Here is a 24,516-nt window from a genome sequence, read left to right as displayed (position 1 = left end):
TCACTGCCGCTGCCGCTGCGGCCTGCGCTTCATCTCCGCACATTCCACACAACGCTCCAACGGTCTTGCTATCTCAAAGACACCTTTCGTTCGGCATTTCTTTACTCCTGACTGGCATGTAGGTTTTTCTTAAGAAGACTTTTATAGAAGAGATTTTTGTGTGTGGATATTTTGGGTAGCCAAAGGACTAAGTAGTGATTTTATGTTGTAGCGAAAGTGCTGACGATGTTGGGCAGCTGGATTTCCCCCTAACTCTCTCCCTCCCCACCGCCAGCACTGAAGCGGATGAAAACAAACACTAACGATGGCGGCGCCGGGGGACCGGCTGCTGGGTTAAGGCAGGGGTGTTCGTTTGACCGGTGAGGGAAGCCCTGAAGAGAACCAGTCGACGTGATTGCGAGAACTTGCTCAGTGCTGCGAGCGAAACGCCCGGGGGCTGCGATCCCGGAGCTTCCTAAGGCACGAGGTGTCTGCGACCTGTGCTGTCACTGCAGCCCCGGAGCGCGGAACACTGCCAGGTGGCGCGGCTGGCCGGCCCCAGGCCCCGGCCTCCGTAATGAAAACTCCGAGCCACTCTCTGTGCCGCAGCTTCTCAGGTACTAACTTTGGGGGAGGGTACCCCCAGATCTCTCAGCGCCCCCGGGTGGGAGGTGGTGGATCTGCGGCCCGTCGGCCACCTCCTTGTGGAAGCCGAAGCCTACTCGCCGAGGTTCCGTCCCTAGAGCCCCTAAGTTTTGTTGGGGAAATCGAGGTGGTGTAGGCCCCATTGGCTTTTAATTGTTCCCAGTCTTTACAGAGTCTCGTACAGCTTTCTTCTCTACTTTCTGAGCTCTTCGGGTTAGGTCGTTAGACTTTTTGTGGGTAATTTTTGGGACCATTAACTCCGGGGTTGGGTATCAGTATGAATGAGATAGGTTAGGTTTTCATTCAGTCAAGATTTGTCGAGAGTCAAATATGTACTCCGCGTGTAGGTGAAGGTGACTGTTGACTGGTCACCCAAGGTTCACGACTATCTTACTCGCAATGGAACGACCTCTGGAAACCCGCGATCTATTTTATTAGTTAAATCTCTGGGTAAGTGGTTAAGCACCTTCTTTGGCTCATCACTAATACATCACAGTTTTCACTTACCCAGTCAGTTATCTTTCAGTAGTATTTCACCCTCCTCTGGCCATCCCATACCCAAAAAAAGAAAGAAAGAAAGAAAAAGAAAAAAAAAAAAAAAAAAAGCAAAAGTAAGGCATTTAAAAGTACCCTGGTACTGGGACTACAAATTGAGAACCTTTTATTTTTTGAGACAGGGTCTCGCTAAGTTGTCCAGGCTGGCCTAGAACTTGCCTCCAGCTGCTGAGAATACAGGTGTGCCATATTGTTTCTAGCCTAAAAGTACCTGTTGTCTCCTTCTACTCACTTTATAACTTCTACCATGGAAGAATGTATTAAGTACCTTCACTCACTAGGATATGTATAGTAATAATAAGAAACAACAGACCTTTTTTTCGGGGGGGGGGGGTATTGTTGATTGAACCCAGGGGCACATTACCACTGAGCTATATGTCCAGCCCTTTTTGTTTGTTTACTTTGAGACAGGGACTTGCTAAGTTGCTGAGGCTGGCCATCAGCCTGTCTTAGCCTCCCCAGTCACTGAGATTATAGGCCTGCACCATTGTACCCAAGAATGCAACAGTCCCTTTCTTTAAACTGCATCAGCTTGCAAGTTCTTTGTGTGTTGTTTTATGAGTATTAGCTCTTGTGTGGATTGGACCTTTATCTTTAGATATTAACTCTCACTAAATTATAAGGGTTTTTGTTTTCAACTCTCCATTTTACAGCTCAGGAGAACTATTGTTGTTTATTTATTTTTATTGTCTTGCAGTTCTGGGTTTCGATCCCAAGGCCTTGTGCATGTTGAGAAAGGGTTTTACCAATGAGCTACATCGTAGTCATTTTTACTTTTATTTTGAGACTTTTGTTTTTATTTTGCTAAATTGCACATGTTGACCAGCAACTTTGCATCCCCCTCATTAGCCTCCCTAGTGGGTGGGATTACAGGCTTGCATCACCTTGCCCAGCTAAAAAACATTTTTTTTTTTTTTTTTTTTTTTGCTACTGGGGAGTCACCCCAGGAGTGCTTTACCACTGTTTCATCCTGGCCCTTTTAATTTTTTTTTATTTTGAGATAGGGTCTCACCAAGTTGCTTAGGGCTTCACTAAGTTGCTGAAGCTGGCCTTGAACTTGTAGTCCTCCTGTCTCAGTCTCCCAAGATGCTGGGATTATAGGAGCTCACCACTGTGACTGGCTTCCCCAGCCCTTTTTATTTTATTATTTATTTATTTATTTTGGTACCAGGGATTGAAACTAGGGGCACTTAACCACTGAGTCATATCCCCAGCCCCCTTTATTTAAAAAAAAATTTAGATGATGATAGACCTTTATTTTATTCATTTATTTATATGTGGTGCTGAGAATCAAACCCAGTGCCTCACACTTCCTAAGCAAGTGCTCTTCCACTGAGCCACAACCCCAGCCCTCCCCAAACCTTTTTATGTTTTATTTTGAGACAGTTGCTTAGGGCCTCTCACCAAGTTGCTTAGGGCTTCGCTCAGTTGCTGAGGCTGGCTTAGAACTTGCAGTCTTCCTGCCTCAGCCTCCTGATTACAGGCATATGCCACCATACTAGACTTAAAATTATTTAAAAATAATTAGCTCTTTTAAACCTTAGATTAAATATGGGCCAGTTTATTAGAGAGATCCTCTGAAGGCCTGTGTAGCTTGCACAGGCTGTTCGTTTTATCCTAATGGTGTCCCCCATATGCCCTTGGTCACAAGAGAAGAGATAATAATGTGAATCACCACTACTTAGAAGAACAACTCAATGTGCACATACAGTTGACTATTTGTTATCTTCTTAGTGAAAGTAAAGGTGAATCAAGAATTAATGGAAGTGGTAGCTTAGAATTGTTTTGTAAAATACTACTTCCATTTATGGTTTATATACATGTGAAGGAAATAGAGTTAAAAATCATTTTTTGTTTTTAGTAATCTCTTCAAATTTGTCTCCTCCATCCTAACTTCCTTTATATTGTCCATAGTTACTAGGTCATTTGGAGATAATTTGAAATACTTATTTAAATTAGATACTATCTCTTTGAAATGGAGGCTTAAAGTTTGTTTTTTTTTCCCTTTGGTACTGGGATTTAGCCCAGGGGCCCTTTATCATTGAGTTACATGCCCAACCCTTTTAATGCTTTATGTTGAGATAGTATCTCACTTAGTTGCTTAGGGCTTGGCTAAATTACTGAGACTGGCCTTGAATTTGTGATCTTCCTGCCTCTTTCATTGGGATTACATGTGTGCGCCACCCTGCCCAGCTTAAGGATGTTTTCCCCACTAATGTTTGTGTCTTGAAAAAAAAAAATTTTTTTTTTTTAGTTGTGGGTGGACACAGTATCTTTATTTTTATTTATTTTTATGTGCTGCTGAGGATCAAACCCAGGGCCTCACATGTGCTAGGCAAGCGCTCTACCACTGAGCTATAGCCCCAGCCCCTGTGTCTTGGAATTTTAAAGAAACCAGATGTTGACCTTATTATTTGAATTGGTTTTTAAATTGTTTCTAGTTAATTAAGCATAGCTTTTATTCCCTCTTCCAATTTATTTTGTATTTATTTGCTTTCTTTCTGGCTTCCAGAAATTAATATTTGAGTATTAATTATAAAGGTATTTAAGGATATAAATTTACCTCTGAATTCCCTTTTCATTGTAGCATTTGTTTTGATGCCAAACATTCTGTATTTTGTTAATTTCTAGATAATTTGAACTTTGGTTTTTATTCCAGTGCTTATTATTGAAAGGTTCTTAATTTACACATGGTTAACTTTTCATTGTTTATTTCTAGTTTTATAGATTTAGGCAATATTACGTTGGAATTTTTCCTCTTTTTATTTTGGTTTCATGGCAGTGCTGGATTGAACCCAGGACATCCAGCATGCTAAGCAAATGCTCTATCACTGAGATATTCTCAGCCAGTATTGGGAATTTTTCTGTGACCAAGTGAATGATCAATTCATTTTTATTTAATTTTTTTGTTGTTGTTTATTTTTTGCAGTACTAGAGATCGAACCCAGAGGTGCTTCACCATTAAGCTACATCCCCAGCCCTTTTATTTTGAGACAGGGTCTTACTTAATTACCCAGGCTGACCTTGAATTTGCCATCCTCCACCTTTAGCCTCCAAGTCATTGGAATTAGGCCTGTGCCACCAGGTCAGAGCATGATCTATGTATGTGGTGTTCCTTGGACCTGAGATAAGAATGTGAAAGGTAGTGGGACAGGGCTTCTCATGCCCTTAACCCCAGTGGTTGGGGAGGGTGAGGCAGAAGGATTGCAAGTTCAAGGCCAACCTCAGGAACTGAGTGAGACACTGTCTCAAAATAAAAACAAAAAAGGCTTGGGATATAGGTCAGAGTTAAAGTGCCCCTGGATTTAATCCCCAGTACTAAAAAAGAAAAAAAGAATGTGAAAGGTAGAAATAAGTAGCTAAGAGCTTTGTTGAGAATCCCATATATGACCATTACTCTTATAGGCGCCCTGCATGAATTAGTCAGTCCTCACCAGAACTATATGAGGTTGGTATTTATTACCATTTTGTAAGTATAGGATCCAAACTATAGAAAGATCGAAACCGGATCCTAAGTGCTAGGTTGTCACCTATATATTTCTTGTTGTCCAATCTGGTAGACTGAGGCAAGGAGAGTTACAAATTCTAAGCCATCCTGGGCAACTGAACAAGACCCTATCTCAAAATAAAAAGGGCTAAGAGTGAATCTTAGTGGCAAAGCTGGATTCAATTCCAGCACCACCAAAAAAAAAAAAAAAGAAGAAGAAGAAGAAGTTATTTGTATATAATCTCTTGCCAAATTATGCATTTGTTTCTTTTGCTCTTTCCTTCCTTTTTTGACGGTGTCACTTTACTCCACTTTTTTTGTTCATTTGTTTGTTTTTTTGGTACTAGGAATTGAACCCAGGGGAACTCAACCCCTGAGCCATATTCCCAGCCCTTTTCTTTTTCTTTTTTAATGTTTTTTCAGTTGTAGGTGGACATAATACCTTTATTTTATTTTTATGTGGTACTATGGGTGGAACCCAGGGCCTTACTCGTACTAGGCAAGCACTCTACCACTGAGTCAGAACCCAGCTCCCCCAAGCCCTTTTTTGTTTTTTATTTAGAGACAGGGTCTCACTGATTTGCTTAGCACCTCACTAAATTGTTGAGGCTGGCTTTGAACTCTCAATCCTCCTGTCTCAGTCTCCTGAGCTGCTGGGATCACAGGTGTGCACCACTATGCCCAGCCCGTACTCCAGTTTTGTTGCCAACTCGCATCAGGATTACTTTAGTAGCTTCCTAGCAGATCTCTTGATATTCAGTATCCCCTGCCTCTTGTTGAAGTTAACTTTCCTGTCTTTCCCTACTAAACGATCTACATGGACTCCCTACTAATCTGTTAGACTCTCTTTTGCTCACTTCCATGTCTCCTTAGTAGGTTCTTTGGGCCATACTTACCTGCTTTATTTTTCTTTCCCCATTTACATGAAAATCCTGAGCTGTGTACTTCTCTCCTATTCTTCTCATATTCCTCTAGGACTCCGATTATGCATGTTAGACTTCTCCCATGTGGGCTCTGTGGCAAGTAACCAGATGTCTCATTTTGTATTTGTTGTCATTGTTACTGAAAGCTCAGTCCTTGTCTCTGATGCCATTCCAATAATGGGGATATGTTATAAAGAAAAGGAAAAAGAAGTTTTACTGCTTTACTAACAAAGGAGAAACACGGGGGACTCCTGTCCCATCAAGGGCAAATGAGGGTGAATCAAAGGCTGTATTCCAGGTGTGCCCTGGGTAGGAGGGGGGCGTTTAATTCACTTGTTAATTTGGGAGATTTCTTAGCTCTTCTTGTACCATCCCTGAAGTCTGAATTACTTCATTTCTATGGTGGGTGTGTGCTTAAGGACAGAACTTCCTCTAAGTTGGGGAAGAAGGGTATTCGTGTTTTCCCCCAAATTAGGGAGGGGAAGATTAGGGAGAGGGAAGAAGAAGAGAAAAAACATGTCTCCTTGAAAAATATTTAAAGCATGAAGTGGACCACTGTTACAATGTGGTGATTAAATACCTCAGAGAATACCACTTTCACTCTCAAAAGCATCCCAGCAGGTCCTGGCAGCACATGCCTGTAATCCCAGTGGCTTGGGAGGCTGAGACAGGAGGATCTCGAGTTCAAAGCCAGCCTCAGCAATAGTGAGGTGCTAAGCAACTCAGTGAGACTCTGCCTCTAAATAAAATACAAAATAGGGCTGGGTATGTGACTCAGTGGTCGAGTGCCCCTGAGTTCAATCCCCAGTACCAAAAAAAAGTATCCCAAAGTTGTCTTGTGTGGTCTCTGGTGTTCTTTTCTATATTTTCCATCATTTTGCTTCTCTATGATTCATTATAGAAATTTTCTTCTGTACATACCCTCAGTTTTTATCCTCTTCTGCTTGTCTAACCTGTTAAAATCAACCTTTGAAAAATTATAAAGAAATTATCAGACAGCTTGGAATGGAACCACCATTTGACCCACCTATCCCTCTCCTTGGCCTATACCCAAAGGACTTAAAATCAGCATACTACAGAGATACAGCCACATCAATGTTCATAGCTGCTCAATTCACAAGAGCCAGATTGTGGAACCAACCTAGATGTCCTTCAGTTGATGAATGGATAAAGAAACTGTGGCATATATATATACAATGGAATATTACTGTGCCTTAAAGAATGATAAAATTAGGCATTTGCAGGCAAATGGATGAAATTGGAGAATATCATGCTAAGTGAGATAAGCCAATCTCAAAAAACCAAAGGACGAATGATCTCGATGATAAGTGGATGATGACACATAATGGGGGGTGGGAGGGGTTAGTGTTAGGGTTAGAGTTAGGGTTAGGGAGGGGGGCAAGAATGGAGGAAGGACTGTATAGAGTGAAAAGAGGGGTGGGAGGGGTAGGAGGAAGGGAAAAAATAACAGAATGAATCAAACAACATTACCCTATGTAAATTTGTGATTACACAAATGGTATGCCTTTACTCCATGTACAAACAGAGAAACAACATGTATCCCATTTGTTTACAATTAAAAAATAAATAAATAAAAAATAAAGGTCAACTATAATTATTTCCAAGTGGTTAAAAAAAAAAAAAGAAATGATAAGTTCTCGCATTTCTATTTGGGAATTCCCCACCCACTCAGGACTGAACCCAGGACTCTGATACCACTGAATTACATCCCCAGCCATTTTTTAATTTAATTTAATTTTTTTTTTTGACCAGGCATTAAACCCAGGGCTACTTAACCTCTGAGCCACATACACAGTTCTTTTTATTTTTTTATTTTTGAGATGGGGTCTTGCTAAATTGCTTAGGGTCTCTCTAAGTTATGCTTAGAGCCTCGTTAAATTGCTGAGGCTGGCCTCAAGCTTGGGATCCTCTTGCCTTAACCTTTTTTTTTTTTTTTTTTTTTTTTTGTGACAGGGATTGAACCCAGGGGCGCTTAACCATGGAGCCACATCCCTAGCCCTTTCTAATGTTTTATTAGAGACAGGGTTTCCATGAGTTTCTTGGGGCCTCACTAAATTGCTGAGGCTGGCCTTGAACTCTAGATCCTCCTGCCTCAGCCTTCCAAGCCATTGGGATTACAGGTGTGCACCATGGTGCCCAGCTAGCCTTAGCCTCTTCAATCGCTAGGATTATTGGCATATGCCATTGGGCTCAGCCCCAGCCATTTTGTATTTTTCAAGATGGGGAATCAATAAATCATTTTGAGTTTATCTCCATGAATACCTTTTGACTATCTGTTTGTTGTTTTTCTATACTGAGTACTAAACTCAGGGAGGGCCTTAAGCGCTCTAGGTAAGTGCTGTGTCCTGAGCTATATGCCCAGCCCTGCCTAGTTTATTTTAAATATATGCCCAGCGTTTTATATGAAAAGTTGTACAAAGAATTTGTGGGGTAGGATGATGTTATCCACATTATTGAAACTGATAATGCTAGGTTGTCATCTACGTATTTTTTGTTGCCCAACCTGCTAGTGAACTCTTGGGCCCAAGCAGTCCTCCATCTTAGCCTCCCAACTCACTGATTGAAGGTGTATTCCACCTTGCCAGGTTTCACTCCTATTTTTAACCAACCAACTACAGAGTTCCCTCCATCCCTTCCTTGCATTTAGTAATTTGCTGGAAATTCTCAAAGAATTCACTAAAAAAATTTTTTTGTTTTTGTTTTTAATATTGAAGACTGAACTCAGGGGTACTTTGCCAAGCACAGTGGTGCCTGTCTGTAATCCCGGGGACTCAGGAGGCCAAATTCAAGGCCAGCCTCAAAAATTAGGAAGACGCTGTCTCAAAATGAAAAGGACTGGGCATGTAGCTCAGTGGTAAAGGGCCCCTGGGTTCAATCCCCAGTACCAAAAAAGGAAAAACAAGAACAACAAAAGAAAAAAAAACCAGGGTACTTTATAGCTGAGCTACATCCTTAGCCCCCCCCCCCCCCTTTTTTTTGTTTGTTAAATATTTTTTATTTGTAGATGGACACAATATCTTTATTTTATTTTATTTATTTTTATGTGGTTCTGAGGATCAAACCCAATGCCTCATACAAGCCAGGCAAGCACTATACAACTGAGCCACAACCCCAGTCACTACTCAGCCCCTTTAAAAAAATTTTTTTTAATTTTTGATAATAAAATAAAGAAAATTGTTTTTGAGGGTTTTTGTTGTTGTTGTTGTTGTTTTTTTTTTTTTTGCGGTTCTGGGGATTGAACCCAGGGCCTTGTGCTTGCCAGGCAAGCACTCTACTAACTGAGCTATCTCCCCAGCCCTGAGTTTTTACGTGTTATTTTTTTTTCTGTCTTTTTCCCCCCTCTGTGGTACTGAGATTCAAACCCAGGCCCTCACGTATGTTATGCAGGCACTCTATACCACCAAGCTATTTGCCTAGCCCTTAAAATATTTATTTATTTATTTATTTATTTATTTATTTATTTATTTATTTATTAATTATAGGGGATTGAACTCAGGGTACTCGACCGCTGAGCCACATCCCCAGCCCTATTTTGTGTTTTATTTAGAGACAGGGTCTCACTGAGTTGCTTAGTGCTTCTTTGTTGCTGAGGCTGATTTTGAACTCAAGATCCTTCTGTCTCAGCCATCTGAGACACTGGGATTACAGGCCTGCAACACCTTTCACAGCTATCCCTTAAAATTTTATTTTTGAGAGTCTCAGTTATTCAGGTGGCTTCAAATTTGCCATCCTCCTGCCTCAGCCTCCCATGTCACTGGGTTTATAAACATGCACCTCCATGCTCAGCTTGAAACACTTTTTTGCCATTTATTGAAAAGGATATTATAAAGGATACAGATGACCTACCAGAAGAGATGGATAGGTCAAGGTATGGGATGGGGACCTGGGGCGTACAGACCTTCCGTGCCCTCTATGGGTTACGCCATGCTCCAGTGTTTTCATTGGTGTTCAGCGACATAGAAGGACATCGCTCATGATTATTCAAGGGTTTTTATGGAGCTTATTTTCCAGCCACCCTGCTCCCTCCCATGGGTGGGGCTAAACATTACAACCCTGTAATCTCCTTAGTCTTTTTTGTGAGTAGTCCCATCCTGAAGCTGTCTAGTGTCCCTACCCTAAATTAGTTCAATAGCATGAACTCTGGTATTATGGAAAGGCTATAAATGAATAATAAAGGCTCATCACTCAATTTCCAAGGTTTTAGGAGCTCTTTGGGACTGGGGATAAAGACTAAGTATTCTTACTGTATAGCTGCACTCCCATTAAGGTAGCCACTATTAAGAAAAGAAGGGAGAAAATAGTAGGAATGGTGAGAATTGAGAAACTGGAATCCTTTTTAGTGTTGGTGGGAATATAGAATGAGGACTGTTGATATGGAAAATAGTATACTGGTTTTTCAAAAAGTTAAAGATAGAATTACTGTATGAACCAGTAGTTCACTTCTGGGTACATACTCATGAGAATTTGTAAACTGGGCCAGGGTGGTGCATGCCTGCAATTGCAGTGACTTGAGGCTGTCGGGAGGATTGCAAGTTAAAAGCCAACCTCAGCAACTTAGCGAGACCCTGAACATCTTAGTGAGGCCCTGAACAACTTAGGCCCTGTCTCAAAATAAAAAATAACAAGGACTGGGGATGTGGCTCAATTGTTAAGCACCTCTTTCTTCAATTTCTGGAACAAAAGAGAGAGAGAGAAGAGAGAGAGAATGTGTCACAGGAGTATGGGGAGCTGAAGCTCCAAACCTCAGTTCTTTTGGTGCAAAAGTTATGCAGGAAAACTTTATTTTAGGAGAAAGTGAAGTATCAAGCAGAGAGCTTTCTCAAGAAGAGATGAGTTGTCTTCCAACAGAGAATGACAAAGGAAATAGTGCCGTTTCCAAATAATTGCTGCTTAATGTTTCCCTGGAGAAGTGAAGGTCCATCTACGATACTCTTCTCCAGTCAGGTGTTCCACTCCTTCACTTTCAGCAGTGGTGTTTTGACCATAGTTGGTCCTCTCTGGAACTGTCATAGCATGCTATTCAGTGGCTCTTTATCTACAAGCCAGACCTGTGCGAATGTGGGCATTGGGGTTCCACATCTTTTTTATTTGACACATCTCCTGATGAGGTCCCCAATGAATTCTTTTGCTTAGTCTCAAGTTCTGTTTTTTCCCGAGTTATATGTTTTTCCACAAGCTATCTGCCAAACTTATTCATTTGCCTTGGCAGTAATTTATAGAAAACTTGGAGTAACTTAAAGAAAACCCATTACTTTACAGTACCTTTCAGTACTTATTTTGACACAGTTTTGCTAAGTGGCCAAGCTGGCCTTAGAATTGGAATTCTCCTGCCTCAGCCTGCTAAAAAACTGGAATTAGGGATGGGTACCACTGCGCCTCACTAGCTTATACCCAAAATAATTGAAAGCAGGATCTTGAAAAAATAGTTGTACACCAGTGTTCATATTTGCATCTTTCACTATAGTTAAAACATGGAAGCAACTCAGGTATCCATGCATCAGTGAATGGATAAGCAACATGTGGTTATTTCCATATAATGGAATATTATTTAGCCTTATAAAGCAAGGAAAGTTTTTTTCTTAAGTAGTGGGGATTGAACCCATGGAAGCTTTACCAGTGAACTACATCTCCTTCCTCAGCCTCCAGAGGCACTAGGATTATAGGTGTGAGCCACCATGATGGGGAAAAATCAAGGAAATTCTACAACATGCTACATACAAATAAAACCTGAAGGAAATTATGCTAAGTGAAATAAGCCAGTCACAAAAACATCGTGTATCATTCACTTCTAAATTTTGTATGATTCTGAGATGCTTAGAACAGTTCAAAATCATGGAGACATACTAGGTACGGTAGCCCACGCCTGTAATCCAGGAGGTTAAGGCAAGAGTATATCAAGTTCCAAGCCAGTCTGGGCAATTTAACCAGAACTTGTCTCAAAATAAAGAGCTGGGGATATAGCTTACTGGCATGGTACTCACCTAGCATGTGCCAGGCCCTGGGTTCAATCCCTAGTGCTTCAAGCCATACACAATAGATAAGATGATAAGTTTTACTGTGTGTTTGTGTGTGTGTGTTGCTTGGGATCCAAACCAGGGCCTTGTGCATGTTATACAAGTGCTCTAACAATGCACTCTAAGATGGCAAATTTTATATCATATGCATTTAACCACAACAATAATATTTAAAAATTAAAGTTATGCCACTTTTTTATTTTTTATTTTTATTTTTTTGTGCTGAAGATAGCACTCAGGGCCTAAGTACTCTATCACTGTACTATGTCCCCAACCCATTTTATTTTATTTTATTTTATTTTTTTACAGTGCTGGGGATTGAACCCAGGGCCTTGTGCATACTAGACAGTCACTCTGCCAACTGAGCTATAACCCCAGCCCTGGACTTTTATTTTATTTATTTATTTGTATGCGGTGCTGAGAATGGAACCCAGTACCTTACACATGCTAGGAAAGTGCTTTACCCCTGAGCTGCAACTGTAGCCCTATTTTATTTTATTTTATTTTATTTTATTTTTTTTGTACTAGGGATTGAACCCAGGGATGCTTTACCACTAAGCCACATCCCTAAACCTTTATTTTTTATTTTGAGACAGTGTCTCACTCAGTTGCCAAGGGTTTCACTAATTTGCTAGGTTGTCCTTAAGCTTGAGATCCTCTTGCCTCAGCCTCCTGAGTCGCTGGGATTATAGACCTGTGCCACTGGGCCAGGTTTCATATTTCTATACTTAAATTTGAAACAGGTTCTTGCCACATTGCCCAGGCTGGCATGAAATTTGCCATTCTCATGACTTGGCCTCCTGGAATTCCAGGCACACTCTACCACACCCAGCTATTTAATTGTTTTCTGAAAGAAAGAAAATAAATCCATCTTTTTTGTAAATAAAGTACAGCAATAGCGTATCTGACGGGGTTGTATATTATGGAGTCATAGAATGAAAGAACAGAGAGGGACTGAAAAATAGGGAATTACTTGGAGATAAAAGAAGATTCCTATATATAGTGGCTGAGATCTCTGCCCCCTTTGTTCTTATTTTATATCTAGATCTTCAGATTCAGCCCACTACTCAACATAAAGTGGTACATCTGCATTAGAAAACAGTTTTGTAGTTCCTCAAAAAGTTAAATGTTGAATTACCATATGATCCAGGAATTTAACTTCTAGTTATAAACCCAAGAGAATTGAAAACATATGTTAACCTAAAAACTACACAAAAAGTTTCAATAACTCAGGCCATCAGTTGCTAAAAGATACACAAAATGTGGTATGTATGTGTGCATAGATGTGTGGCTGTGAATGTTGACCTACAACATGAATCGAACCTTTCAAACATGCTATGTGAAAAAGCCAGTCATAAAGTCACATGTTTTATGATTTCATTTATATCAATTTTCCAGAATAAAGAAATCTAGGGGACCGGGGTTGTAGCTCAGTGGTAGAACACTTGCCCAGCACATTTGAGGCACTGGGTTTGGTCCTCAGCACCACATATACATAAATTAAAAGAGAAAAAGAGGGAAAACTTAAAAAAAAAAGAAAAGATATCCATAGGGACAGAATGTTAGTGATTGCCAGAAGATGGCGAGAGGGAGAAGTAGAGAGTGACTGATAATTCATATTTGAGACTTCCTTTTGGTATGATGAAAGTGTTCTAAAGTTAGTGGTTATGATCATACATCTACATATCTTTGTAAATATAATAAAACCTTAAGTTGTACATTTTAAGTGTGACTTTTGTGTGTGTGTGTGTTGTACTGGGGATTGAACCCAGAGGCACTGTGCTACTGAGCTACATCCCAGCATTTTTAGTTTTATTTTTAAAATTTTGAGACAAGGTCTCCCCAAGTTGCTTAGGGTCTTGATTGAGGCTGACCTCCAACTTGTGACCCTCCTGCCTCAGCCTTCTCCTCTGTGTTGCTGTGATCACAGGCGTGCACCACCGCGCCTGGCTGTTGTAGGCCTTCCCCCCACCACCTTGGTCTTTTTTTTTTTTTTTTAAGTTGGTGCACTTCTTTTGTATATAATGATGGATTTGTTGTATATTTGTACAGGGACACAATAGACCAGTATAATTTGGCCAGTATCATTCCCCAGCATTCCCACTTCCTCCTTTATTGTAGACTATTGGTGGCAAAGTTTTTAATTTAAATTTTTCTTGAATGTTAGATCTCCAGAGAAACTGTAAGAAAATTAGTGAAACTTCATGTAGACTTCACCTAGATTCACACATCACTTTGCTTTTCTCTCCTTTTCTTTTTTTTTTTTTTTTTTTTTTTTTTTCTAAGGATTGAACTCAGGGACAATCTACCATTGAGCTACATCTCCAGCTCTTTTTATTTTTGATACAGCATCTCTGATAAGTTATACAGGCTGGCCTTGAACTCTGATCAACCTGCTTCAGGTCCTCTAGTAGCTGGAATGACAGATGAATAACACTGTGCGTAGCACTTCTTTCTCTCTCATATATTCTTTTTAATAATACCTCCCCATCTTGAGAAGTTAATTGTATCTCCTGGAAATAAGAATGTTAACCAGAGTGTGTCAGGTGTGGTGACACAGGCCTGTAATCCCAGTTATTTGTGAGACTAAGGACAGGAGGAATCTAAATTCAAGGCCAGCCTGGGCAATTAAGCAAGATCATATTTCAAAGTTTAAAAAAATAGGTTTAGGGATGTAGCTCAGTGATTGAGCACTTGTCTAGTACTTAGGAGTTTCTGGGTTCCATTCCCAGTACCAGAGAGAGAGAGAGACAGAGAGACAGAGACAGAGATTGAAACATAGGGCCAGGTACATATACACAATAGAATATTACTCAACCATAAAGAAGGATGAAATTATGGCAATTTGCTGGTAAATGGATGGAACTGGAGACTGTCATGCTAAGTGAAATAAGCCAATCCCAAAAAACCAAAGGCTGAATGTTCTCTCTGATAGGCAGATGTGGACTCACAATAGGTGGGAGGAGGGAGGAATGGAGGTTCACCAAAATGGACAGGTTTGTTGCAGGGAAGGGAGGAGAGATGGGATTGGGAAAGACAGTAAAATGAATTGGACCTATGAATACACAACCAGTGTGACTCCACATGATGTACAACCACAAGAATGGGGAGTTATATTCCATGTATGTATGATATGTCAATACATCCTACTGTCACATGTAACTACGAAGAACGAGTAAGGGGCTAGGCTTGTGGCTCAGTGGTGGAGCGTTTGCCTAGCATGTGTGAGGCACTGGGTTTTATTCTCAGTACCACATATAAATAAATGAAAAAAATAAAAGTCTATCAACACCAAAAAAAAAAAAAAAAAAAAAAAAAAAACTGGGGATGTGAATGCCCTTGAGTTTATTCCCCAGCAAAGAAGGGGATTGAATATAACCAAAGTGTAATTTGTATCACGTTAAATTGTATCAAATTTAGGAATTCACTATTGTTACGAGAATAAAGGGTGTTCAAAGTTGCCATTTGTTATGATACTTTACTTTAGAGCAACCCCCCCCATCACCCCCCATACTGGGTATTGAACCCAGGAGCACTTTTACCAGTGGGCTTTATTCCCAGCTCATTTTATTTTGAGATGTGGTCTGCCTAAGTTGAGGGCTCCCTTAATTGCTGAGACTGGCTTCAAACTTTGATTCTTCTTGCCTTAATCTCCCAAATTGCTGGAATACAAGTAGTATGCCATCGGCCCCCTTGCCTGATGATAGCAGCATTTTAAAAAAATTCAGGAACTGGGGAGATAGCTCAGTCGGTAGATATAGTGCTTGCCTTGCATGCACAAGCCCTGGGTTCGATCCCCAGCACCAAAAAAAAAAAAAAAAAAAAAAAAGAAAGAAAGAAAGAAAGAAAAGAAAAGAAAAAAAATATTCAGGAACTGGACTAGCGTTGAAGGTTGCATTAATTTTGTTTTTGTTTGTTAGTTGGTTAGTATTGGGGAGTGAACCCAGAGGTGCTTACCTGCTGAGCCACATCCCCAGACCTTTATTATATTTTATTTATTTAGAGACAGGATCTCACTAAATTCCTGAAGCTGGTCTTGAACTTGGGGTCAGTCCTCCTGCCTCAGCCTGCTGAATCACTGGGATCACAGACATATGCCACCATGCCCCGCTCAAAAGGTTGCATTGAGTTGTCATACCTCTTCAATTCTCCTTCATTCTAAAACAATTTTCAGCCTTGTTTTTGTTATTGTTTTGCTAGTACTGGGGATTGAACCCATGGCAGCTCTACCACTGAGCTATAACCCTAGCCCTTTTTAAATTTTGAGACAAGGTCTTACTAAGTTTTTGAGGCTGGCCTTGAATTTGTAATCCTCCTGCCTTGACCTCCAGAGTTGCTGGGATTACAGGCAAATACCACCTTGTCTGAGTCATTTTTATTTATTTTATTTTTTATTTTTTTTGTGTGGTGCTGGGGATCAAACCCAGGGCCTTGTGCTTGCGAGGCAAGCACTCTACCAACTGAGCTATCTCCTCTCCCCAGCCCCTCATTTTTATTTTGATTCAGAGTCTTGATTAGTTGCCCAGGCTGACCTTAAAATTCCTATTCTTTAACCTTAACCTAATTGGGATTACAGACCTGTGCCACCATACCTGGCTTTTGAAATAGTTTTGAGGTTACCGCTTATAAAGTTTCTGCACTTATAAAGTTTCTACTACTAGAAATAGTCATTATGCAAATGTGAAAGTTAATGTGCCGTTGTTACTCAAAACATCTGAATGAGATTTATAACATTCATCCTTAGAATAAATCAATGAGATCCTGATTGGGTAACTACTACTATTACATTAGTCTCACATGTAACTTTGCTTTTCAAAAACCCTAAGATTAGGGGGCTGGGGAGATAGCTCAGTCGGTGGAGTGCTTGCCTTGTAAGCACAAGGCCCTGGGTTCAACCCCCAGCACCAAAAACAAAAAACAACAAGAAAACCCCCTAAGATTAGTTGCATTTGGCTATCTACTATTTTGAATCCATATTTTAAAACCATTGTTATTAGATTACGGTTGTCACCTTATATGATATCCTTGCTTCTAGTTTGCCCTTCTGCCAGTCAGTTCTCTACACAGCAGCTGAAGCAATCCTTGACTGAACCCAGGTATGCTCCACCCTGAGCAACATGCCCAATACCTTTTATTTTTTATTTTGAGACAGGGTCTCACTAAGTCACTAAAGCTGGCTTGGAGCTTGAGATCATCCTGCCTTAGCCTCCCATGTTATAGGATTACAGGCATGTGCCACCAGGCCCAGCAGGAGCAATCCTTTTATAAAGTCAACTTTGTTGAGGTATAATTGACAAAAGATACATGACATCCATTATAAATGTACCATTTGATCTGTTTTGGCAATGATTAGCTCTTATAATTACCACCACACTGAAAATGTGGAAATTCCTATCTTCTGTACCTTCTTCCCTTCCCTTTTATTCCATCCCCACCTCCCTCCAAGCCCCATGTTACACCAATCTGCTGTCTATCACTAGAGATTACATTTTCCTTTCCTAGACCATCATAGAGCTGCAGTCCTTCTGTCTTTTTGTGTCTCCTTTCACTTATTATGTGAGATGCTTTTCCTTTGTATTTTCCAGGAAGAGGTTTTTTATCTTTGTTCAGTGGGTTTTATTTTACTGAATTCCATTTTGTAATTATACTGTGTATATGTATTTATGTGTGCATGTTGGCGCTTTTTTTTTTTTTTTTTTTTTGGGAGGGGGGATACTGGTGATTGAATTCAGGGCCTAATGCATGCTAAGCATATGCTGTATGACTGAGCTGTAATCCCAGTCCTATAATTTGTTAATGTATTTTCCCTTTATTAGATGTTTGAGTTGTTTTCCATTTTGAGTTACTGTGAAGAGAACTGCTATAAAATATGTATGCAGGGCTGGGGTTGTAGGTCAGTGGTAGAGCACTTGCCTGGCATGTGTGAGGCACTGGGTTCCATCCTCAGCACCACATAAAAAATAAATACATACATAATAAATAAAATAAAGGTATCATATCCATCTACAACTAAAAAAAACTTTTTAAAAAAGTACAAAAAAAACTTTTTAAAAAAGTACAAATCTTTATGAGGACTTGTGTTTTCATTCTTCCTGTATAAAATTATTTGGTTATTTGGCAAATAGGATTGCCTTAGTAATTTTATAAGAAATTGACAAACCTTTCAGAAGTGTCATAGTATTTTATATTCTGAGCTGCATGCTCATCCTTGTCCTCCACAGGCCAACATTGTTCCTGTCCCTGAGGCTTTCTGTCCTTCCTTTCCTCAGATACTGTACTTGCTCAGTTACGCATTTTGTAGATCTTGGCCCAGAAGTCACCTCAGTGCAAGGTCTTCTCTAACACCTTCCCCACTTAATCTTTTTCTATAGCACTTATTTTTTAAACATGTATTTTAATTATTCTTTTTGTTGTCTGTTTCTCCCATGTTAAAACATAAGCTCCATTAGATCAGTGTTATTTGGGTTTTTGTTTTGTTTTTAGAAGTACCAGGAATTGAACCAGGGGCACTTAAGGACTAAGCGACATCCCCACCCCTTCTTATTATATTTTTAAATGTTTTATTTGTTCTTTTTAGTTATACATGATAGTAGAATGTGTTTTGACATATTATACATACTTGGAGTATAACTTCTTGTTCTGTTGGTTGTACATGATGTGAAATTTACATTGGTCATATTCATACATGGACATAGAAAAGTAATGTCTGATTAATTCTACTGTCTTTCCTATTCCCAACCCCAGTTTTTATTATTATTATTATTATTACTATTATTTAAAAAAACGTTTTACTTGTACATGGACATAATACCCTTATTTTATTTATGTGGTGCCAAGGATTGAACCTAGTGCCCCACACATGTGAGGCAAGCACTCTACCACTGAGCTACAACCCCAGCCCCTATTATTATTTTTTAAAAATATTTTTTAGTTGTAGATGGACATGATATCTTTTTATTTATTTATATATATATTTAATTTATTTATTTTTATGTGGTACTGAGGATTGAACTCAGTGCCTTGCATGTGTGAGGCAGGCACTCCACCACTGAGCTACAGGCCCAGCCCATTATTTTCTGTTTTGAGACAGGCTTTTGCTAAGGTGCATGGGGCCTTACTAAATTGATGAGGCTGGCTTTGAATTTGCTATCCTCCTGCCTCAGCCTCCTGAGTTGCTGGGATTACAGGATTGTGCCACCACACCTGACTAGTGGTATTTGACTTTGTGTGTGTGTGTGTGTGTGTGTGTGTATGTGCATGTACATGCGCACACATATCTGGGGATTAAACTCAGGGCCTTGCACATGCTAGGCAAGTGCTCTACCAAAGAACTACATTTCTAGCCCAAATCAGTGATATTTGAATATGAGTATAGATTTCTGGTTAAACATGATAGATTGAGTGCTTGTATCTACCTTTTCTTCTGAAAGTCTATAAAAATTACATTAAAGGAATAAAAGGGATATAGACATGCAAGGACAGAGAATGGGAGCCATGGAAAAGGAGTTATTTTTAGAAGTCAGAAAGCTAGAAAAGGGGTTGTAAATGATTTAGTAGTGGGAAGAAGCCACAATCTGAGTGCCTGAGAGAGAACAGGAAGTGAAATAATTTGTATCACTGAACCCTGTGACAATTCAAGAGTTGAAGGTACTAGGTAGCTACAGTTCCAATATCAAAATAAGAATGTGCCTTGTGGGGCACCATGGCACATGTCTATAATCCCAGTGTCTTTGGAGGCTGAAGTAGGAGGATTTCAAGTTGGGGGTGAGTCTCAACAATTTGATGAGGCCCTCAGCAACTTAGCAAGACCCTGTCTCAAAATAAAAGCAGTTTTTAAAAAATGCCCTTGGGCCAGACCATGGCACACACCTGTAATCCCAGGGGCTCAAGGAGTCAGAGGCAAAAGGATCATGAGTTCAAAGCCAGCCTCAGCAAATGCATGGTGCACTAAACAACTCAGTAAGACCCTGTCTCTAAATAAAATATGAAATATGGCTGGGATTGTGGTTCAGTGGTCGAGTGTCCCTGTGTTCAATCCCTGGTACCTAAAACCAGAAAAAGAAAAGCCCTTGTGTTCAGTTCCCATTACCTCTCCCCACTCCCACCCCCAAAATAGGTACTAGGAATAGTAGAGAGTTTGTATTTGGGGTTGAGCAAAAGATACATAGAGAGATAAGGTGAAAATCAGCTTACTGATTTCTACTACTTGCTACTTCAGAAAAATGATAGGCAGATTCATCCTCATCCTTAGCAGTAGAGCAGAGACTTCTGGAGAGTTTCAGTAGTCCTAGAGAGAAAGCCCTCTGTATACTGACACTTGGGTTTATCTTATTTGGAGTGGGGAGGAAAGTGGCAATTTAACTTCTTTTTTTAAAAAAAAAATATTTTTTTTAGTTGAAGATGGACACAGTACCTTTAATTTATTTATTTTTATGTGGTGCTGAGGCTCGAACCCAGTGCCTCCCATGTGCTAGGCAAGAGTTGTAACACTGAGCTGTAAGCCCAGCCCCAGCAACTTGTTTCTGATGACCCTGCTGTAAGGCCACCAGTCTACCAGCCTCATCCACACATCCTGGATTAATGTGTGTTGGTGTCTCATGCTCAAGTGTGAATGGAACAGCCACGGGTTACCAGGCACTTGAGGAAAGACTCCCTGTTTTAAGCCAAATGAGGAAGGAGTCCCAAGGTAATGGTGTCCTGGAGGTTATGTGTGGAGAGTTAATGTTCAAAGACCAGTGTCATCCATCTGATTTAATGTCTCCAAAAGTTAACATCCAGTCTTTTAACAGCACAGAGAAAGGACATTTCTGGCCAAGGTACAGTTAAGGTTGGGGGTGGCAGTGTAATTGCTTCTTCTGTGGACTTTCAAATAATCCAGTTATGAGCCCCATCTGCCACCAGGAGATAACTGATATCTCTAATTCTTAGCTTTTCTTGGGTTCTTTGGTTTAGTGAGCTTGCTTTGTTTAGTGATTCCCTCGTGGCTGGTTTGAATGTCACCTTTGCTATTTTTAGTGTGTTAGCCATCCTTACATTTTCCATCTTCACGAACTTTGATGCTTTTATCTCTGTGCCTGTTCTTTTTGTGCATGTGGGTTTGTCCTTGGTAACTTTCCCCTTGCCATTTTAGTGATGTTTTAGAAAGAAGCAAAAATAAACATTGATAATTTTATGTTTAAACAGGCTGTTTACTGTTGTTTCCCAATATTTTGTTCACACCTTTCATCTGCAATTTCCTCATCTGTTCTCTGTCTTGGAGCTTTATGTATACAGTATTTCCCCCTCACCCAAGGGAGATATATTCTAAGATCTCCAGTGAATGTCTGAAGTCAAAACAATAGTGAACCCTATACTCTGTTCTTCTTAAGCTGAGAACTTTCACATTTTCACTTAAGATAAAAGAAGCACTTTATGGCTTCTCTTTTGCATTGCAAAATCACCAACATCATTATTTTTTTTCTGTGGGATCAGTATTAAGTAAAATAAGGGTTACTTGACCACGATCACTGCCATAGTATGACAGTCAAAACTGATCATGTAGGATGCTAAGTGACTAAAGGGCAGGTGGAACAGAACTGTTTTGAGTGTGGAGTGCAAATTAAAACTTGTGAATTATTGGCTGAGATATATCTAATTCAACAAAGATGCACATTTAGCATGGTTCTATCCCCAGCACTGTAAAAACCAAAACCAAAAAGAGTATGGATTTTCTCCTTCCTTTCTTCCTTCTTTTACAGTGCCTTCTGCATGCAAGGCAGGTGCTCCACCACTAAGCTATATACCAGCCCTTAAATGTTGTGTTTAATAGTTTCAGATGGTGGCAGAACACAGGTAACTGAAACTATGCAAAGCCAGTCTTGAATATGGGGAGGACTAATGTAGCATAAATATTTATATACTTTTAATTGAGGGTCTAAAAGATAGTTGAGATAAATCCCCCCACAAGTGTTGAGGATTGAGCCCGGGGTGCCCTACCACAGAGTTATATCCCAGCCCTTTTTCTATTTCTATTTTATTGAGACAGGAGGTTGGCCTTGACCTTGAGATCTACCTACCTCAAATTCCTTGAATGACTGGGATTACAGGCATTATGACTGTGCCCAGGAAGATTTTTTTTTTTTTTTCCTATTTAAGTAAAAGTGTTCTAATATTTTTTTTCAGTTAAAAATAACATTTTGGGGTTTAGGGGTGCTGCTCAGTGGTAGAGCACTTGCCTACCATGTGCAAGGCCCCAAGTTCGATTTATAGCTCTGAAAAAAAAAAATTAACATTTCAGTACAAAACTAAAATCTGGGGGCTGGGGTTTGTGGCTCAGTGGTAGAACACTTGCTTAGCATGCGTGAGGCCCTGGGTTCGAACCTCAGCACCACATAAAAATAAAAAAGGTATTGTGTCCACCTAAAAAATAAAAAATAAATAAATAAACTAAAATCTGGAAAACCTATATCCTTATCTAGTTATGTGTTCTTTTCTCCGTTGTTGTTTGCACGGAAGCATTGCTATGGAATCTTCTTTCTGGCATTTGGATGTTGCTGATGTAGAGTTATGACACAGAAATGGGAGAATTAATTTTGTCAGATAAACTTTAAACATTTTATCTGCTACAAGCCTATGCCTGTTCTTTAACACTTGGGAACCTTAAAGTGTCATTTGTTCTGAAGTTCTTTTTGTGAAAGTGATGTGCAGAGAATGTTACTAAATTGAAATTGCTACTTAAGGACAAGTCGTTTTATTTGTTTCTGCCTTAAGTCTTGAAGAAAGGTCTTAATTAAATGATGTTAGTTCTCAGACAAGAAATCTGTAAGTAAGGAGTCTAGGGAAAACAGATGTAGATGAAGTTTGAAGGCAAAGCCGTTATTTGTGCAAGCATCATGATGTATAGATTGTATGAATGTATTTTGTACCTTATTAACCCATATTGAAAAGGTAACAGTTGATAATTTAATCAAATATACATGAATGACTGGGTGCAGTGACCCACTCTTATAATCCCAGATACTTGGAAGGCTGAGGCTGACCTTGAGAATCCTCAGCTTTCGGAGTAGCTGGATTTTTATTTACTACTTCTAATCCAACAATTTGCAAGGCTAAGGCAGAAAGATTTCAAGTTTGAGACCAACCTCAGCAACTTAGTGAGGCCCTATGCAACTTAGAGAGACCCTGTCTATAAATAAAAATTAAAGGTACTGGGGATGTGGCTCAGTGATTACCTACCCCTGGGTTGAATCCCTAGTACCAGAAAGGGGGAAAAAAAAAAATCACTTATCTAGTAACCTTGTCTGATACTAGATAGTAAGAGTCCCATTTTAAAATGGTTCCGGGCCATACCCTCCTGGAAGGAAGACTTACAGAAACCAAAAGGAATCTGAACTGACCAGCCTTGCTGAGTTTCCCCATTCTGTCAGCATTAGATCACACCCTTTTTATCCAGTCACACTTCTACCCGACTGTCTAAGCTTCATTTGTTCTTGTGCAATGAAGTGACCGATGAGGAATGGGGGTGGGGCGGGAACAGAAGGACATGGTTCAGGGAAGCTTTGGAGAGCTGGAGAGCTGAAAGTTCCTAGAAGGTGGTGTGCTCAGAGAAGGCACAGAAGAAGCTGCATGCCCGCCCCCCAGTACCTTGCACTGCGTCTCTCTTCATCTGTATCCTTTGTAATAATCTTTATTTTTGCGGGAAACAGACTGGTTGAGAAGCAGCACACAGCACTTAGAGAGGAGAACTCCAAACTTTATTTTATGTTGGTGGGCCCAGAGGAAAAACAGAGTTCCAAGTTCTAAGCCCCTATCCACAGTTTCTCACAATATTTATGGGCTATTTAGTGTCATAAATTTTCTAGTCTACCAGATATACAGCTGTGCACGGGGTTTCTAGCGGGAAGCATGTTTACAGAAGCAGAGCGCTATAGGGGAAGAACTGACTGGCTCCTCTTGCAAGGCCTTGGATAAATCTCTAGCCTTAGGCCCTGAGCCTCCACAGATGTGTTTATACTTCAAAGGGGAGTAGTCAGACTCCCAGGGGAATTTATCTACAATGCTAAAGGTAGGGACCCATGGTCAGTCAGACTTCCTGGAGAGAGAGGGGAGGGGAACTAACCCCTTCCCCAGGCATTCATTTCTTACCACAACTTTTATAATTTCATTTCACAACTAGGTCTGGTTTTGCCATCACATTATAACAAATTGATACACATAAGTGATTTCAAGTTCTATGAGCTACCCAAACAGATAATCAAATCTGAGGAGGGGTTGTGGGAACCCCAATTTATAGCCTGTAGGTCAGAAACACCAGTAAAACAACCTGGTGCTTTTAATTGCTGCCTGCAGTGGGGGCCAGATTGGTAGCCTGATCCCTAAATCTGTGAGATCTGACACTGTCTCCAGGTAAGTAGTATCACAGCAGAATAGATATAGAGGATGTCCAGTGGGTGACTGTTACAGAACTGATTGCTTGCAAGGTAAAATAAAAATGCTTCCAGGGTGGGCGTGGTGGCGTATGCCTGTAATTTCAGCTTTGGAGACTGAAGCAGGAAGATCACAAGTACAAAGCCAGCCTCAGCAATTTAGAGAGACATTGTCTCAAAATAAAAATGTGCTGGGGATGTGACTCAATGGCTAAGCACCCCTGGTTCAATCCCCAGTACCAAAAAATAAAAAATAAAAACACTTATAGATGAAAGTGTAGGAGTAAAATAGCTTTATGATCTTGAGATCAGTGACGATTTCTTTAATAGAGAAGACAAAGTGCTAACCATCAAAGGACAGGATGAAATTGGACTTAAGAACTTCTGGTCATCAGAAGATTCCCCGAGGAGAAAAATTATGGGGCAATAAAAAGAAATGAACTTTTGAGACACGACACAACATGGGTACCTCTCAAAAAAGAATGCTG

The 24,516-nt window shown here is 40.1% G+C and overlaps 1 protein-coding gene across 10 annotated transcripts in view; it reads left to right on the top strand.

Annotated features, from left to right (window-relative positions):
* The first annotated feature begins 99 nt into the window (after positions 1 to 99).
* Positions 100 to 24,516, top strand: part of ATG13 (autophagy related 13) — a 48,247-nt gene continuing 23,830 nt past the window's right edge. For 3 of the 10 annotated variants that reach the window (XM_079105469.1, XM_079105467.1, XM_079105462.1), the window contains exon 1: positions 179 to 596. The gene's annotated coding sequence lies outside the window, so the exon portion shown is untranslated. The other 7 variants (XM_079105470.1, XM_079105468.1, XM_079105464.1 and 4 more) reach the window with 6 other exon arrangements.

This window comes from Sciurus vulgaris (assembly GCF_902686455.1).
Source record: "Sciurus vulgaris genome assembly, chromosome: 11".
Lineage (NCBI taxonomy): Eukaryota > Metazoa > Chordata > Mammalia > Rodentia > Sciuridae > Sciurus > Sciurus vulgaris.
This window is presented reverse-complemented; position numbering and strand designations above follow the sequence as displayed.